Source organism: Notothenia rossii, assembly GCF_949606895.1.
Source record: "Notothenia rossii genome assembly, chromosome: 2".
NCBI lineage: Eukaryota > Metazoa > Chordata > Actinopteri > Perciformes > Nototheniidae > Notothenia > Notothenia rossii.
The window spans coordinates 73,830,967-73,849,930 of record NC_136904.1 but is presented as its reverse complement, the minus strand read 5'-3'; the positions used below and the strand labels follow the sequence as shown (position 1 = coordinate 73,849,930).

At 41.9% G+C, this 18,964-nt stretch overlaps 1 protein-coding gene across 1 annotated transcript in view; it reads left to right on the top strand.

The window, feature by feature from the left end:
• The first annotated feature begins 272 nt into the window (after positions 1-272).
• The window catches only part of thsd7ba (thrombospondin, type I, domain containing 7Ba), a 241,634-nt gene continuing 222,942 nt past the window's right edge, over positions 273-18,964 (top strand). Inside the window, exon 1 of the mRNA XM_079665111.1 lies at positions 273-410. The gene's annotated coding sequence lies outside the window, so the exon portion shown is untranslated. The remainder of the gene's footprint in view (positions 411-18,964) is intronic.

Below are 18,964 nucleotides of genomic sequence, written 5' to 3'. Positions count from 1 at the left end.
GCACACCTTTAGTTAATCTGCTAAAAAGGCCACATTATTAACCCGAAAGTACACAAAAAGTACACGTCAGATGCTCAAGCTTCGGGGATTACTCGACACGCTCCAAAGCCTCGGCGCAATACGTAACATCACTACAATCTGGGTCTGGTGTATTTGCGTTGTCAAACATGAAAAGTGAAAACATAACCTTGGTAACACGCCTTGCTAATTGTGGGACTTGTAGTTTCAGTGTTGGAAAGCCTGCTGACTGTTACTCCAGCGCCCTCTGTTGGCAGCACGCGCGATTACAATCAAGCACATGGAGCACAGCTGTTAGGAGAAAAGGAGAGAAGCACGTCATGTTGACGGAGCGCAGCCTGGACCAACGTGGCAACGTGGTGTGTGTGAGTTTTGTGCGCCGCTGACCAACAGTAAGTTAATGTTACTCACACGGGACTGGACAGAATCAAGCCTTTCACGGCATATTAGTTGTTTTGGAGTTTGCTAACTCAGGTTATTATTGACATGTTGAGCTAAGCCTACGAAGCTAATGTTAGCACTATGTAGCTGTACTTTTCTCCATTTGAAATGTTATGTTTGACCCTGTTGGCAATTCCTAATGTTTAGAAGGCATATTAACCTTTTTTAATGTAAGTTAAAGGAACTATCTGTGCAGTATATTTCATGTTTATGCAACACACTCTCACTCCATAATCGTCCAGGAGCGACGTTTGGTCAGGGTCCCGTGGCGTGCAGTTGTGACGCTCCTAGGCTCCTTCAGCTTCATAAAGGGACGCAAATAGCTTTCAACTGATTGCAAAGTATTCCCATCTGCGGCGGGATTTGACGCTCATGGAAGCACGGCATTTGTTTGTGTCGGCTGCCCTGAAAGGCAATGTGAGCGTCCATTCCCATTGGATAACGGAGAATTGTACACCCGGAAGTAAGTATTCCCCTTACTGTCGATTGATTTTACAGTGATATCTGCACTACTCATCGACTAAAAAACACCAGGTTATCCTGGTTAATTACACAACATTGATTGGTTTAAATTTGGTGCAATGCTTTTGTTTTTTTCCCCTTCGATTCGGATAAACAAATATTTTTTCGGAGTAAGGATGGCAGAAGACACTACACTACCCAGAATCCCCAGCTATCGTTTAGGACTACACCATGTGCTCTGTTTGACAACCCCCGTGATTAGTTCTCAAGTTCTGTGATCGGTTGACCTCCAACTGCATTCCATATGAAAAAAAACGTTTCGGAAAAGAAAAAATCATACTTTATTGAGCAGTGCTTGCTTTACTCTTTGAAAGTCATCACATGAATGCATTGAATAAATGGTTCGGCTTCATTAAATATATTACACATCTGTCGTAGTTCTTTATTTTTATTTATCTACAGAGATCGGGCTCAGAATAGACCGGAAACTATTCTTTTACCGTTCAGTTTGAATTTCACAATAAAGTTAGTAGTAATATTTTGTTTTGATATTATTGTTTTTTATTAACTACTAGACCGCTGGGTCCTGTTAAGACCATCTTTTCTGTGTTGCTGTGGGTTTTTTCCATCGTTTTTGTGTTACAAATATCAAAACAATAGCTAAATATATCCGTCGTAAACTAAACCAGAAACAGCAGTATATTTTATTTTGTTAACACTGTAAACTTGACAGTTTTTTTTAACCCAAACCACCTACTGGTTAAAGCACGTTATTACACGTTTAGAGTAATGCAATGCAGGTAGATTGTGTTGCTTTTTAATGACTGTTTAATATGCCTTTTTTCTTAATGTCTTTTATTATTATTAACTACTTGTTACTTGTTGCTGGGGACGCTGCTATCGATATTCTGTTTCACAACATGTTCTCTATCTATGGCACGTCTCTACTGGGAGTTGTAGTTTTAAAAGACGTTTTCGTATTTCCCATAATAAGAAGTTGCCAGTATACTGTGTACATCCCTGGAGGTTTAGGGGATAGGAAACACTCAAATTTAAAACATAATTAATAAATGGGTGAAAATTGCTTGTGCCCATAATGGGCAGCATTATATACCCACATGCCAGCTAAGGTCAGAAGAGCTTTATTTAACAGCTGGTCTTATGTTTGTGACCCCTCCTGTTGTTAATTGATAACATTGCATTACACTACATTACATTAATTGATAAGCCTAAAACATGCACTTATCAAGGTTCAGAGGCAAATTTTGCAAATATGGCAGTAGCCATCGATCATCTTAAGATAAGATATACTTTATTGATCCCAAGTTGGAAACATTTGCGTTACATCAGCATGTGTAACAGTTGTAAATAGGTAGTGGTGTTTATTTGTAAATCATTTAGTATAATCACACAAATTCTGTGTTTTATATTGAATAATTCTGTGTTCTTTATTTATTGATTGTTCAATACCTGACAAGGCCGGAGATGAAATATCTATATACATCCTATAAGAGTATAATACATACGTATAATATCAGTTAAAATAAGTGCTTCAACATAGTTAACATTGCTGGAGGTATGCACAAATATTGATAGATGTCTTGTAATGCACTATTGAGGAACCTGCGACCCAATTTTTTCATTCATTGCATAACTACACCGTTTGTGAATAAACCTTAGAAAATCTTGAAATCTTGAAAGGGATGTGCAAAATAGTCATTATATACAGTCTTTAACTATGAGTAGAGAATAACGAGTAATGAATATACTTTATAGGGATCCTATTAATATCTAATAATAAAAATAAGGAAATTCAATAACATTCTTTAACTACCAGGTGTGCACCTTTATGGTGTAAATACAGCCTATCTACCAATTGGATCAAATATAAAACTCAGCCAAATTAGTGTTGATCCTGCAAAGACACGTATTGTGTGAAAAGAAATGTAAGATGTTGTTTAATTGCTGATATATTTATGATCCACGTCACGTTTTCAGTGTTGGCGGCAGTTCCTCATGTTTGTCTAGAAGTCTTCTCATCAGGGCTCTATAAATAGAGAACTACGGCAGATATGTAATATTTAATGCAGCCGAACCGTGTATTACAATGCCGTTATGTGATGACTTTCAAAGAGAAAAGCAAGCACACTCGGAATAAAGTATTATTTTATTTAAAAAAAATGTTTTTGGTCTATTTGTTAATGACGATGTGATGTGAGATGTGAGACTGGAATTGCACAGGGGAAAATAACATATCTTTAGATGCGGATTTTGTTAAACTAATACGTTTGCGCTGTGGACCAATACATTGACGGGGAAGGGGGTAGCAATAAAGATAACACCATTAAACAGTTACACAACATAACAGAAATAATATCGATAGCAGCGTCCCTAGCAACCACCTTGGTAACAATGAAAACGTTATATGGACGCAATTTCCTGAAGTAATCTTCGTAATAACTAGCAAACTAAAGATCATGTACATCCACTGCACACATAATCTGAAATAACAAGTCATATTTCTCGCATCAAATGACATCAAAACGCATTTTAATGGCCAAACTAACTTTAAAATAGGCATTTTCCACCGAGAATAAAACGAAGTTCGGACATGCTTTTTTTTTCTGCAGGGAGAAATGTGAAGATCACGTGACATAGACGCCAGCCATTGGAATGAATGTTGAAAAAAAACGGGGTTTGTCAAACAGAGCACAAGGTGTAGCGATAGCTAGGGATTCTGGGTAGTGTAGTGTCTTCTGCCATCCTTTACTCCCAAAAGTATTTGTTTCTCCAAATTGAAGGGGAAAAATACAAAAGGATTGCACACAATTTAAACCAATCAATGTTGTGTAATTAACAAGGATAATCTGGTGTTTTTTAGTCGATGAGTAGTGCAGATATCACTGTAAAATCAATCGACAGTAAGGGGAATACTTACTTCCAGGTGTACAATTCTCCGTTATCCAATGGGAATGGACGCTCACATTGCCTTTAAGGGAAGCTGACACAAACGAATGCCGTGCTTCCATGAGCGTCAAATCCCGCCGCAGATGGGAATACATTGCAATCAGTTGAAAGCTATTTGCGTCCCTTTATGAAGCTGAAGGAGCCTAGGAGCGTCACAACTGCACGCCACGGGACCCTGACCAAACGTCGCTCCTGGACGATTATTGAGTGAGAGTGTGTTGGTTTTATTACAACCTGACTATTGAGCAGTCAATTAGCCTCGTAGAATATTATTTAGTACTATTAAAGGGCCTATGTCATGGCCATTTCTACTGATCATAATTCCATTGTTGTGGTATACTAAAATATATTTATACTGAGCAATTTTCCAAACTCACATTGGTCGCTCATCAGTGGCGGCTGGTGGAAAATATTTTAGGTGGGGCTGTGGAAATGGAGACCAAACAATACTAGGGGGTCCGGGGGGATGCTCCCCCTGTAAAGAAAATTGAGAAAAGACCCCTAAAATTATGACTTCTGGTGATGTTAGATAAAAACAAAAAAATCGATTTAATTATATAAATAAAATGTATATAAAATTAATAATTGAGAATCGTATCTGTGTTGTTGATCTGTAATATTACAGTGTTACGTTGATTTGTTTGTCCTTCTCGGACCATGCACTACGCATTTCAGTGGTTTTGTGTTAGAAAAGAAAGCAACCAATCAGATCTTGTTCTGGGTCTCTGGGTAAAATATCCTTCAACCAAGGTATTCTACATCCTTGATAGAATGCCCTGGCCGTTGCACTGAATGAGAGCGTACGTTTGGACTGACAGTTTGATCAACCAATCATATATCGATTTGTAGCTAATGGGCGTATTCTTTCAGAGTTTCCCTCGGTTCCAGGGTACTCTAGATTAAGCCCGCTAGTTAACTGGCTCGAGAAAGAGGATCTAAATCAGGGGTGTCAAACCCAAGGCCCGGGGGCCAAATCCGGCCCGTGACTTAATTTCCTGTGGCCCCACAAGACCTTGCAAAAAGAATATTACATGCTTATTATACGGTTACATGATGATTTACAGAAGCACGTTGCCCATAAACTACATGTCCCACAATGCATCTTAAATTAGACTTTTTTTCCCAGAATTGGACTTTTTTTCCAGAATTTGGCTTTTCTTTTCAAATCATTGTGACATTCTCACTGAAGAGACTTTCAATTATTTGTGTGTTTTGACTTGAGCCGTCCCTTATAGATACTGTATTTTTACATTAGTGAGCTGGATCATTTGGCTCGGCTCTCTTAAAGCGCCGGCTCTCTCGGCTCCCAAACGGCTCTTCATTGTTACCACAGTTTACCACGGAGCCTCAGTTTCGCCGCTGCGAGGCTCCGGTGCTCGCAGCTCATGTGCGTGCTCCACTAAAACCCCCCCGCTCAGCACGTCCAAATCGCGCACGTTCCGTGTTGTCCTGTAGCAGGCACCTTCGAAGTCGGGGAAACGATCTTCAATACTCCGAAAATAATCCCACCAGACTCCTTTGCCCCTCCAACAGCGGGATGTCCTTGTCCTTTTTCCTTTTCGTCATTTAAAGCGATAAAAACTCCCGATCTTCTCTCGAATTATTAATATTTTTGGACGCCCTAGGCTCGCGTTCAGGGCGTCCCAAGCTGAATAAGGGCGTCAAATGACGGCAAGACGGCCCCCTGGCGGAAACGCTGGTGTGTGTCTACAGAAGGTCCAGTTGTGATAGACATGTTACGCCACTGTTAAAATGTAATAAACTATTCATGTGTCCTGCTCATTTAACAAGGAAGAAACTCAGCTAACTGATGATATGAACCATGTTTACCGAAACAAAACACAAGTCTCACAAGAAGCGTATAAATGAGCCCTGAGCGAAAAAATGCTAACGCATTCTAGGTATAAATCAATCGATATACTCAGCGGATATGCACAAACAAGCTTAACTAAAGCTGAGATTCCACAGATTCTAGAAATATAAGTATCATCACTGAGCGATCAGAACTTGCGACAGGGGAAGCAAATACAGACATCACACAACGTAGCTTTAGGTAGCAAAACGCGGAGATATGCTCACCTTTTGCTGTTATTCTGATCAAAAACAAAAAAAAACGCGGCTGAAGGTTAATCCATAGGTTAATCCATGTGTCTGTCACTTTGAAATGTCCAAAACGGAGTTTTCATTAGGTGCTAATGTAGCTTCCAGAGTGAATGTCAGCTTCCTGTTTTGTCTCCTTGGATACGAGTCCAAACAACTCACAGACGTGGGTGCTGACGTAGGCGCCCTGTGACCATCAGATTTGACGACGCTGATTGGCTGAAATTACGTTTTGGCGGCATAGTTTAAAGATAGCAACAGTTGGCTTCTGCTGCACTTGCTGCACTCTTGTCTGGGCGCTGTGCATAGTGCCCAGACGAGAGAGGGTAATGATACATGGGCAAGGCCAGGCAGGAAACATGTGACTTATCAGTAACTTTAGACATCGTAACAAATTTTAAACGAAATGTTATTGTAGATTATACATTTTACTGATACCAATTATGTAATATTTACCTTGTTTCTTAAAAATAAAAAATAAATATTGTTTTAAAAAATATATAGATTTTTTTATTTTTTAATGTGGGAAGAGGGGGGGCGGCGCCCCTATGGGCCGGCCGCCACTGTTGCTCATACAGCATCTCTGTAAAGTATGTGTATTCAACGGTATTCACTCTCTTTCCTAAACGGCTTGTTGGATCTCCTTCCCTCCCTGTGAGCCCAGTGTGCTCTGATTGGTCGCAACGTTGCGAGGCTCGTTGCTGCGAGGAGCAGACAGGCTTCCGGGTCGGCGATACAGCAAGAACAAGCGAAACTCACCCTGAGCACACACAAACACTCACAGCCGAAGTAAAAACAATAAGAGTGGCTTGATATTGAGTAAGAAAAAGGTTTATAACGCTGTGAGAATGGGTCTGCGTAGAGAATTTCTCCGCAATCCCGATTTGGCATCCCGAAAACTTTTACCCATTTGAACACTCGTGGTAGATACCTTGTTTGTTTTAAACATCATATATACACAAACAACAATGAATACAAACAGGTTGTGTACCCAAATCTCCCGCTGGTCCAAACAAAGTAGGAACAGCATCCTTCTTCAGTGCCCTACGCTGTACATATCCGGCATGAATCGCTGAAAGGTTTGTGAAGCTTTGTTTCGTGCAATGCTGGCAGAGGGTGTGGCCTCTGGGTATTCACACGTCACAGTACCCAAGAAGTAAACAATGGAAAATGAGAAATCTCCAACGAGGCGTTTTGGGGCAGCATAGACTTTGTTAAAGTTTTACTCGCTACAGGGTGTACTTTGAGGGTTTTTGACTCTGCAGCCCGTTTACATGCATAAAAACCTTCATAACACACAAGGGGACGGGTAATAACCGGAAAAGCATGACATGGGCCCTTTTAAGGCAAAAGTTATGCATATTTCACTGTATAATATATTGGAATAATAGATTCTAATTATACTTGTACCTTTTGTTTTTCTCTCTTATAGACCATTACATTACATTACATTGCATTTAGCTGACGCTTTTATCCAAAGCGACTTACAATAAGTGCATTCGACCAGGAAGATACAACCTTGAAGAAAACAGAATCATATACAGGACTGTCTCAGAAAATTAGAATATTGTGATAAAGTTCTTTATTTTCTGTAATGCAATTTAAAAAAAAAAAAAAAAAATGTCATACATTCTGGATTCATTACAAATCAACTGAAATATTGCAAGCCTTTTATTATTTTAATATTGCTGATTATGGCATACAGCTTAAGAAAACTCAAAAATCCTATCTCAAAAAATTAGAATAGTTCCTCAGACCAAGTAAAAAAAAAAGATTTATAACAGCAAAACACAATCAAACATTTGAAAATGTCCATTAATGCACTCAGTACTTGGTTGGGAATCCTTTTGCACGGATTACTGCATCAATGCGGCGTGGCATGGAGGCAATCAGCCTGTGGCATTGCTGAGGTGTTATGGATGCCCAGGATGCTTCAATAGCGGCCTTTAGCTCATTAGCATTGTTGGGTCTGGTGTCTTTCAGCTTCTTCTTCACAATACCCCACATATTCTCTATGGAGTTCAGGTCAGGGGAATTTGCAGGCCAATCGAGGACAGTAATGCCATGGTCAGTACACCAGTTACTGGTGGTTTTTGCACTGTGGGCAGGTGCCAGATCATGCTGGAAAATGAATTCCTCATCTCCATAGAGCTTTTCAGCAGACGGAAGCATGTAGTGCTCTAAAATCTCTTGGTACACAGCTGCATTTACTCTGGGCTTGATGAAACACAGTGGACCAACACCAGCAGCTGACATGGCTCCCCAAACCATCGCTGACTGTGGGAACTTCACACTGGATTTCAAGCAACTTGGATTTTGCTCCTCTCCAGCCTTTCTCCAGACTCTGGCGCCTTGACTTCCAAATGAAATACAAAACTTGCTTTCGTCTGAAAAGAGGACTTTGGACCACTGTGCAACTGTCCAGTGCTTCTTTTCCTTAGCCCAAGTCAGACGCCTCTTCCGTTGTCTTGAGTTCAGAAGTGGCTTGACCATGGGAATACGGCTATTGTAGCCCATTTCCCGGACGCGTCTGTGAACAGTGACTTTTGATACCTGGACTCCAGCTTCAGTCCACTGTCTTTGAAGCTCCCCCAAATTCTGGAAGCGACTCTTCTTCACAATGCTGTTAAGGCTGCGATCATCTCTCTTGGTTGTGCAGCGTTTCCTGCCACATTTCCCCCTTTCAACAGACTTTTTGTGGATGTGCTTTGAAACTGCACTCTGTGAACAGCTTGCTCTTTGAGAAATTTCTTTTTGTGTCTTACCCTCCTGATGGAGGGTGTCAATGACGGTCCTCTGGACAGCAGTCAGATCAGCAGTCTTCCCCATACTTGTGATTTAGTTTACTGAACCAAGCTGAGTGTTTTTCAAGGCTCAGGAAACCCTTGCAGGTGTTTCGAGTTAATTAGACGATTCAAGTGATTCGTTGAACACCCTACTAGTATACTTTTTCATGATATTCTAATATTTAGAGATAGGATATTTGAGTTTTCTTAAGCTGTATGCCATAATCAGCAATATTAAAATAATAAAAGGCTTGCAATATTTCAGTTGATTTGTAATGAATCCAGAATGTATGACATTTTTGTTTTTTTAATTGCATTACAGAAAATAAAGAACTTTATCACAATATTCTAATTTTCTGAGACAGTCCTGTAAGTACATCAGGTTTCATAGAGCCAAACATTTCAAGTGCTACTCAACTGGCTTTAGATAAGCCAGCCCTTTATTAGTATATAAGTGCTTTGTTAGTAATTCAATCGCTCGAAGTGGAGTCTAAAGAGATGAGTTTTCAGTCTTGCGCCGGAAGATGTGTAAGCTTTCTGCTGTCCTGATTTCAATGGGGAGCTCATTCCACCATTTTGGAGCCAGGATAGCAAACCCACAAGTTTTTGCTGATGGGAACTTGGGTCCCCCTCGCAGTGCGGGTGCAGCGAGCTGTTTGACTGATGCAGAGCGGAGTGCACGTGCTGGGGTATACGGTTTAACCATGTCCTGGATGTAGGAAGGGCCAGATCCATTCGCAGCATGGTACGCAAGTACCATTGTCTTGAAGTGGATTCTAGCAGTTACCGGAAGCCAGTGAATAGTGCTGCGTACCGGAACGCCGAACCGGTACTGGACTTGTAAAAAGTTTCGGTTCAATACTGGTTAAAACCAGAAGGTCGGGAACCGGTACTTGACTCGCAAAAAAACTAGCACTTACGTATATTCTCCTTTTTTGTTCTAAGCCATCTAAAACCTTCCATAGATCGAGAAATTTGCGCTGAGAAAAGACGAAAAACATTGTGTCGGCTTCTGATATGGCGGCCATTACTGAACTCACGAAGTCTCGCAAAATATCGCAACTGCTCGCGAGATCTGTGTGACGTCAAGGGAAGCTAGCGATGTGATTGGCTTTGGATTTGTGGACAGCGTGGTCGAGTAGTAGTCACTACAGTGAATAACAGTGTAATGCGTATCGTCTACTCTACACTCTACCTTTCAGCAACGTTTTAGGGATTTAGGCTCAGTCAGCTCAGGGACTGTTTGGTTACTTTAGTTTGGTAAATGAAATAAATGTTTGAACTTTGTAGTAGTTCACTGTAGTTGCTGTCATAAGTCATTTGTAGACTAAGTGCAGTGTTTTCCCTAGGATGGAGTCATAGCAGCGGTGCTAAGGCACGTGGGCCCAGCATAATGTGAGCGCGGAGCGCGTAGAATTCTTTAGTGTGTGCGCATGCAAAGTGCGCCCCGCCGATTTGTTTCTATGCGTCAGCACAAGAAAGGCTCTTTAGGCCTAGTACCAGGGTCGGTTCTAGACAATTTGCTGCCCTAGGTGAGATTTTAGGCGACATTTTATTTGTAAAGATAAATGAAAAATCTCTACAAAAGACAAATACACTGCAAAAAAAGAAACGTATTGACATGGGTAATAGACATCAAAATGGCTTCAGATGTATTCAGTATTGTATGAACATGTTTGAATTGAGGGGTGGACGTCATTCAAAATCATTCAATCTGGTGCACTTTGAGCACACAATTACTCGAGACCTGGGGCCGTATTCACAAAGCATTTTATCTTACCGCTAGGAGGGCTCCTAACTCGCGCTAAAACATTTTACGTAGGAGTTTTTTCTTAAAAGTTATTCACAAAGCCGCTGAGACCTACTCATACTAAGGATAAATCACTAAGAGTGAACTAAGAGTGACGCGCCGTTGCTATGGATTACGTCGATTCTCGTGCATGAGTTTAGAAGCGGTCAGTACGGTGATTGGTTGTTCAAAGCAGGCGGTCTCGGTGAAATTCATCTGCAACATCCCACAAACGAGCCCACTAAAACAAGGAAATAGCCTAGGCTAGAAATGTATTCCTATCAAATAGTTATGGACAGTGCAGTTAGCAGAATACACGCATGATGACAAGTTTGTGCAGACCACGATAATGACGTTGTGTATGCACGTTAAAGAGAGAGAGCAAACAATAAAAATACGTAAATTGCATTAAATCAAGGAGGCAATTAAAAGCACCCCGCAATCTATTATCCAATGAGCATATTTCCAGCACTTAAACACTTTCAATAACAGCCCATACCGCCGTTAAAGCCCCCCTATCATGATGAATGAAAACAATCTGCGTGTTGATGGAATGTACTTTCTTTCTATTGATGAACACGTCCTCATCTTTTGAGGGCGCAGTTATTTTTATGTGTCCCGTCAATAGCACCGACCTGCAATTGCCATGAAGTTGGCTTTGATCCTGTGTAGTTGTTGATTGTCCAAAGGAAACCGGATAAACTGTTGGATGATATGTGGTCTAGAGAGCGCGTTGATGGTTTGGTTTATGGCACGGCTCACTGATGTTTGCGATATTCCTAAATCGTCGGCATTGCAAAGTTGCATTTTCCCTGTTGCTAAATATCGTAGTGTTGCAAAACATTTTATTTCCGGACTAATCGGGTTATTCCTGTTAGTCGGGGATGTTATTGCATCCAGCACTAATTCCACAACAAGTTTGATACCCTCACGATTTTGCCTATATCTCTTGATCAATTCATAGTCTTCCATTGTCTCCAACACATTTAGTCTCGCAGCCATTTTCAGATTCTTTGTGAATAGGTCTTACTGAGTTAGGAGTCCTCTCGAGGACTTTTAAGCCCTCCTAAACTTAGGTGCTACTTTTAGGCCTAAAATACTTTGTGAATTGCTCTTAGTGAATAAAATTAGGAGTCCTAAATTTAAGACTGACACGCCCATTATGTTTAGGAGTTTCTCCTAAATTCGCCAGTTAGGAGCTACTTTTAGCCCTAAGATCCTTTGTGAATATGGCCCCTGATCTAGGGGGTACAACTCTAAAACGCCCATATGAAAAATATTGGTTTACATTTTAATAATCAAATAAGTATGTGAACATAACCAATAACCTACCATAGCCAATAACAAATAAATGTAGCTTATTTTACTTTTGTTGTTCATTCATATCTTATTTTACCTAGTTAACCTAGCGCCCACATGAGCGGCAACGGTCAAAAATGTTTTTTCCCTCCCAGAGCTACCAGCGCAGTGCCCCCCAGATCTGGCGCCCTAGGCGACCGCCTGTGTCGCCTATGGCAGTAACACAAATACTACAAATCTACATAACAAACAATCAAAAATGAAAAAGGGTCGTCACTTATTATTTAAAAAAAAAAAAAAAAGTAAACAATTTTTTTTTTTTGGTTACCTGGCTTGCGCCCCCTAGCAGCGGCGCTCATATTTCAGCAGCGGTGCTGCGCCGCCACTATTTGTATATAGGGGAAACACTGAAGTGGCAAAAAGTGTTTTTTTTACATTTGTACTTTGTAGAGAAATGTAGACACAAGTTGGAAGGGAGCACAATAAACCTGACGAGTTTGAATTTGAGTTGATTATGAGTTTATTTTCAATTGATAATTAGCTCACAATAAGTTCACTTTAGTTACTCACACAACTTGACACAAGCCATGGGTTTGAACCTCTGGACTTGAGTCCGGACGTGAACCTGAATGTGAGTCCAGGTACGCAGCACTACCAGTGAAGGGAGCGGCGTGGTGTGGGAGAATTTAGGAAGGTTGAAGACCAGGCGAACGGCTGCATTCTGGGTGAGCTGCAGAGGTCGGATGGCACATGCAGGTAGACCAGCCAGGAGGGAGTTGCAGTAGTCTAGGCGTGAGATGACGAGAGCCTGGGCCAGAACCTGCATCGCTTTCTGGGTCAGGTGGGGACGTATCCTCCTGATGTTGTAAAGAGTGTATCTGCAGCAGCGGGTTGTAGCAGCGATGTTTGCAGTGAAGGACAGTTTGTTATCTAGGGTCAAAACCCAGATTCCTTGCAGTCTGAGTCGGGGAAACAATAGAGGTGCCGATGTTGATTATTAGGTCAAGAGTGGGACAATCTTTTCCCGGAAAGGACAGAATTAATTGGGTGTCGTCAGCATAGCAGTGGTATGAAAAACCATGCGGGCTAATGACAGATCCGAGCGAGTTTGTGTACGGGGAGAAGAGGAGGGGACCAAGAACAGAGCCCTGAGGGACCCCTGTAGTTAATTGACAAGGGTCGGACTCGGACCCTCTCCAGGTTACCCTGTAGAGCCTGAAGTGCAGAGCCTGAAACTCCAAGTTCTTGGAGTGCGAAGGAGGATCTGATGATTCACCGTGTTGAATGCAGCAGACAGGTCCAGAAGTATGATGACAGAGGAGAGGGAGGCTGCTTTAGCAGTGTGCAGTTCCTCAGAGACAGCAAGGAGGGCAGTTTCTGTTGAGTGACCTGCCTTGAAACCAGACTGGTGCGGATCCAGAAGGTTGTTCTGATGGAGATAACAGGAGAGTTGTTTAAAGACGCGTTCAAGTGTTTTAGACAGGAACGGGAGGAGAGAGACAAGCCTGTAGTTTATAACATCGGACGGGTTGAGAGTGGGTTTCTTTAGGAGAGGTTCTACTCTTGCCTCCTTGAGTGTTTGGAAAGTGACCAGAAGTTAGAGAAGTGTTGATTAAATGGAAGAGAAACGGTAGAATATCAGGAGCGATAGTCTGAAGGAGGTTTGAGGGTATAGGGTCCAGAGGACAGGTGGTAGGACGGGCAGAGGTAATGAGGCTAAGAAGCTCACTTGGAGAGAGAGGGGAAAAGGAGGTTAGTGTGTGGGTGAAAGGTGGGTCTGGTGACCCAGCGGTGAGTAAAGGTGAGTATATTTGTAAAATATAGCATGATAGGTCCACTTTAAGTAAAAGGAATTAACCGCTACCAAGACTCCTGTGTTCTTACCGACACCCCAAGGCATTCTTCATTCCGAGTGGAACCTTCCTTGTACAGTCCTTCCTAAATTCCCTATTCTACATTTGGTCCTTCGAGCCGGGTGAGACGTTTTCCTTGGATTCCATGATGCAGCCTAGTTTCACATACGTTGAAGCCTCATCCGAATCTACACGTCCTAAGCGGCTAGTTCATCCTCCTTACCTCAGTGACTACGAAGTGAGTTATGTCAGCTATAAGCAAGCCACTACAACTCCTAGTTATCAACACACAGCACAGTATGCAGTCGGTCCAGAAGAGGACAACCTGAGTGATCCAGAATTTCATCCCTCGGCAGTATCTGCCCAGTCATCACGGTCCGGCCGCCCTTTAAGTCAGGCCAGATGGTACTTCACCTTAGATGGATGGACTCTTTCCCCTAATGGAGCTCAGGAGCCTGATCGTCATCTGCAGGATGATCATCCTATAGGACAGGCATGGGCAAACTAAGGTCCGGGGGCCATATACGGCCCGTTGGGCTTTTGAATCCGGACCGCCGAATATTGGTGCAAAATTGTCCAAATTATAGTAAAGACCGCATTCATTTTGCCTTTTTCCTGCAATACCCAGCATTTCAGTTGATCCCACTAGATGGCGCACTCTAGACACAATTTACCTTTGCTGGAGTGTGGTCTATTCTCTCAGCTGGCCCAACTCGGCAACCCGGCAAGATCCAAGAACCAAATACGTCACGCTTACATTGGAGGGCGTCGAGATTAAACTGAGCAATAACAGTTCATGGCGAGTACGGTGAATACAAGTTGTAACAAGCAGTAGCGCTGAGCAAAGTGACTACGCGACCACACACTTATAAAACACACTTATATAAAGTCAGGCAACACTAACCAGGCTTAGTGTGATTCTGTTTATTTTACCTTACTTTAATAACCATCCGTTCACTGTTATTAACCATTGTGAAGAGGCAGACATTTTCCTGTTGTCTTGTCTTATAGCAGTTATCGGATGGAATCAATACACGGGCTACATGTGGCCATCACAAGTGAAATCATAATGAAAACTACGCCGGTAAAATATGCGTGTAGAAAACGGCTTATGCCACAATATGATTTCTCTGGTTTGGGAACATTTTGGTTTCGCAGTTACGTACAAGGATGACGGACAAAGACAGGTGGACCGAACCAAAGCTGTTTGTCGACATTGTTCAACTAAAATTAGTTACGCGGCTGGCAATACATCAAAGCAAGCAAGTCATAATGTCAAACTGGCTGCTTAGGTACTAGTAGGGTGAGTTGCCCTAATGTGGGAAACACCCTAATGTGGGACACCTAAGCTCAAATGGTGTAAATATACTCTATATTTTTTATTTCAATCAAATGTTCCACCGTCCCACTTTAGGAAACATGTTTCGCAAAGTGGGACAGTATGATTTGCCTAATGTGGGACAGTTCTAAAAGGGGCATGCGATTGTGCAAGAGCTATTGTTATTTACAGGGTTTTGGTCTTCTAATGCATTATTTTAGATATTTATGGTGAAGGGCGAATTATATTAAATAATTGGGCGTGGCAATTAATTTAAGCACAAATATTCATAGCAATTTAATAAATCTTTCCAACACACATTGTAAAAAATAGCCTAAGTTAAGAAATCATTCCAACGTGTGCTATTGGTCAGTAAAAAAAATAAAAAACACAGTATAAAAGGGGAGTGATTAGTCGAATATGCATAAATAAAAAGAAAGAATGCAGTTAAGATAAAGATAGGAGAAAGGAGTTTATCAAATATTTGTTATTGCTTGTGAGCATATTCTAATGTTTTTTTGATTATTGAAATATATACAGTTACCCAGGGGACAAAGTCATTTTACAGACATGGAATGTTGTAAAAGGTTGTCCACCAGAAATGATATCTAGGACCTTCAAGGATCACAACCTGGGTGGACAACCCGGTCAACTAGCTACTGGAAAGCTACAGTGAGGGTCCAAACAATGCAACCCCTATATGAAAAAGGTCAACAATTCTGTCTGGATCAGATGCCATTATTTTCTTTCTGATTGAATATCTCTTTGACAGTTCATGGTAAAGACAAACTGAGCCAACCTATTGAAAGAGCAGAAAATAAGCTTTCAGATGATGCCTTGGTTAAGCCTTTTCTCAATAAGGCCACTACATGAAACTGTGCCTTTTTTGTCTCTCCAAAGCGAAATCCATTTCAAGCAATGCACTTGTAGTCCTCTGGATTGTTTGCTGTGTTGAAAATGGGTAAATATACTTAAAAGACTATTTCTATATAACATATTGAAGGGTTTACATTAGTATACACAAGGTTTGCTGCCGATGTTAAGTTGAATTGATTCAATGTTTACAGATTTTTCAGTTTACAGACTGGAAAGCTACAGGCAGCGAAATTCAAAATGGCCGCCACTTTCTTTGCAAAACCCTTTAATTGAAGGTTTTCTGTGTTATAGGACAGGGAAAACTGAGTTCAACTTATCTGGAAGTTGACATTAAGTTCAACTTAATGTCAAATCAATACCCTTTTATTATTTGTTCAAATCAATGTCTTTGTTTTTGTGAAAAATATCCTATTTTGAACATGAAATAAACAAAATTCCTGGTGGCAAAACATTTATTTCACTTTCACATACTCTTTTCTTAGTTATTAACTACAAATCAACAGATATGACACAATAATCAGAAGTTGAACACAAAATAATCATTCACATGGCCCAGAACTAGAAAAATGGGAATGTTTTAAGAAGAAAGGGGGAAAAAGTAACCTACACTGAATATACAAATGTTTTCAATGTACACATGGTGGTATTCATGGTAGTGTCCCAGAAACTTTTTGCTTTCTATTCATTTTCTGAGTCACAGTTGCTGTCACTGCTCTCAAGTGTGGCAGTGTGTATCCTTCTGCATTTGGTTGCCAGTTGCCCTATGTAGCATGGAGCTGCATTCTTTGCACAGGAACAGTTTTTCTGACAGCCCTTGAGACATCCACATGAGATTGTCTTGTTCATTGCTGGCTTTGTAGATGGTACCGGAACTACATGTCCATTGTCCAGAGACCATCCAAATTCTGTGCATGGGGGGATTTCTGGCTTGGCGATGTGTGCGTTCTTGTCAATGATGGTTGCCAGAGCAGCTCTTTTCAGGTGCAGCAGAAATGCATTCTCTGTTGGGGGTAGTAGCTTTAGGAGCGTTGATTTGTTGTTCAGGAACTTGTTTGCTCTCAGTTTGCCCAGATTGGAACCCTCAAAGTGATCAGCTTTGGATGTATACACAGTGATGGTGAGGTCTCGTGCCTGATTGAGGAGGTCATCTGCTATGGCATCGGCAGTGTTCTCACCAAACTCTTCAAGTGCAGGTATGTCCAGACTGATGCTGCTCTTGAACCATGCCTTCTTGCCAGTGAAATATGGATAACTAGTGGTATCTCTACCACTCAGACTGTGGATGAAGGGCATGGCACAACACTGTGAAAGTCCCAGCACCACAACCATTTTATGTTTAGGCAGGTATGCATTCTGGCCTGTTCTCTGATCGCTGAAGTGCGTTGCACCATAGTACAGGCATGTGGTAATGATGTCGGTGTCATTGGCATGTATGACAACTCTGTCAACTTCCTCATTCTGGACACTGTAGAGAGTGTGGAGGAAGATCCTAGTGTGAGCCTCCTGCTGTCTTGATTCAAGAGCAGGAACATCCATAACAGACCCTGCTGTGAGCACCACACTCTTCGTCTCTTCTTTGAATCCACCACCCAGGTAGAGATGAGTTAGGCCAAGACCAGGTTCCAGTTGTTCATCCTCACACCACTTCTCACAAAGGAGGCTCAGCAGGTTTGCTTTGTTAGCAGACACTGGAAAAAACTCCTTTGGATCCAGAGCTGTGTACTGCTCACTGACTTCATACACTTTCGCTGGTTTGGATCTGGCATATCTCTGTTCCTGCTGAGCTGACTTGAGGCTGGTTGTACTGTATCTGTCACAACAGAAGTGTATGATGTCAGTGCCAGGAGGCACATCATTCAGCAGCAGGTGCCTGTATCGCTCAGCGATCACTCCAAATCCTTCACCTGTGTGGAAAGACCAGTGTCGTATGGCGGACTACTGCTTGAGGCAGTCTTTGGGCAGATCAGGGATGCTGCTTACTTTGGTTTTCTCTTTCAAGATCTTCACAAGGCTCGCCTTGGTCCCTGTACTCATTGTGCCATCTTCCTGGAAGAGGGATGGGGGAAGGTCACTGCACTCGTGGTTGCCTATGAAGTCAACAATGTTGAGTTCTCTCACCACTGGCAGAAGGGCAGTGACTTGGTGAGGGCTGGAGGAATGGAGGTGCAGCATAGACTTGAGCTCTGCAGAGATAGCTGCAGTGAGTGGTTTTGTGTAGACCCACTTCATCCTGGCAGCACGATTGAGTGTAATACCATCCAGACCACTTGCCTCCTTGGCATCTGCATTGTCTGCTCCAGAAGCATGTCAGGAGAGGCACCATTGTGGTTTCCATCTGCTCTCCTTCCAACAAATGCACCTACCATCAGTGCTTCATGTGCCTCTGTGGCTGTCTCTGGCAGTTTCTTCATCTCAGCCAAATACAGAGGCAAACACTGCTGCCCATATTTGTAGTGTCCTGCTGCAGTGAGGTAAGGTAGCATCCATGCTGATTCACAGAGATCTCCTGCCCAGTAACCTTCCCGCTGGTAGTAGATGAACCTGTGGAGAATGCCTGACATCTCCAGAAAGATTGACCAGAAAACTGCAGTTGGGTGCTCATTCAGAGATTCCTGGAAAAGTAACATCTGTTCTTGTAGGATTGATATCTGTGGATGTGACATCTGGATGATCTCTACCTTCTCAGTAGCAGTGGTGTCTTTCTCAAACAACATCTTCACAACATTTTCTACTTATGACTGCCAGTGTTGTGTTTCTCTGTCAGCTGCACACGCCTCAAATGCTTGCCAGTACAAGCGCCACATGGCCTCACTGAGGATCCTGAGAGCATGCATGGTTTGGTATTAGTCAGCCTTCTCACCGAAGAAGGCTCCAGAGAAATGGCGGAGGTGGAGTTTTTTTTGCTAAACCTCTCTAAAAAGGTCAAATGTCACTTGTTTTGCATCAATCTTGATACAGGGTACTTATTATATGTTGTACTTTGGATTCCTAACCCTTTTAGTCTACTAACCCATCATTCAAGGTTGGTTTTCACTATAAGTAAAACCTATTTTTT